This window comes from Etheostoma spectabile, unplaced genomic scaffold, assembly GCF_008692095.1.
Source record: "Etheostoma spectabile isolate EspeVRDwgs_2016 unplaced genomic scaffold, UIUC_Espe_1.0 scaffold383, whole genome shotgun sequence".
In the NCBI taxonomy this organism is placed as follows: Eukaryota; Metazoa; Chordata; class Actinopteri; order Perciformes; family Percidae; genus Etheostoma; species Etheostoma spectabile.
The window spans coordinates 450454-451328 of NW_022605597.1; positions in this window are offsets into that span (position 1 = coordinate 450454).

Consider the following 875-nt stretch of genomic DNA (forward strand, 5'->3'; position numbering starts at 1 on the left):
CCCCCCCCCCCAATACACAGCGCTCTAGTGTGATCTGGCTCCACAGATTTTATACGTCAACAAACTGCGACTTTATTGACGTGCAAAATTCGCCTCTCTATTAGAATATACAGAATAGAAGAGAAAGCCTTTATTGTCAGTACACAGTACACGGTACCTGTGCAACGAGATTGAAGCAATCCCTTTACAGCGAATAGAAAATAAGATAATATAAAATATCAAAAATATAAAGTCAAAGATATAAAGTGTAGGTAGTGCAGAGTAAAAAGAGAGGGTGGGGGGGTGGAGGCTGGTGCACAGTCCTGAGTCTGGAGAGCCGCTGTATACGTATATAAAACAGCTTTGAATACACATTGTGTAAAATTAGATAAGTGTTAACAAATTAATACATACATATTGCACAGTAATGAAATCAGCCCACTGTCCACATTAGTTCCCAGCGTTTCTTTTTTTTTTTAACCCTCGTGTTGTCCTCGGGTCAAATTGACCCGTTTCATAGTGTTTTATATCAGAAATATGGATTTATTTCACCCAAATCGCACAAAAATAACATGGATGATTCCATACAACGTTCTTCAGGTAAAATTAATGATACTTTCATTGAATCTTTTGGGGTGTTTTATTTAATCTTATAGCATTTAAATTCTTCTTTTTTAATGGTTTCCAAACAGTATCCGGACTAAACTCTGACATCTACCCATCTGAGATCCTCTCAACATCCTCTGATCTTAACTATCAGTCACAATAATTCATCATTTCTGCCTTTTTAACTAGAAACGTGTGTATAATTTCATACAAATGAGGTTTGTTGACCATGAATTCCAAGAATAAGTGTAAAACCTGTTATTAAACCAGCTCAGGTTTTAAAAAAAAAA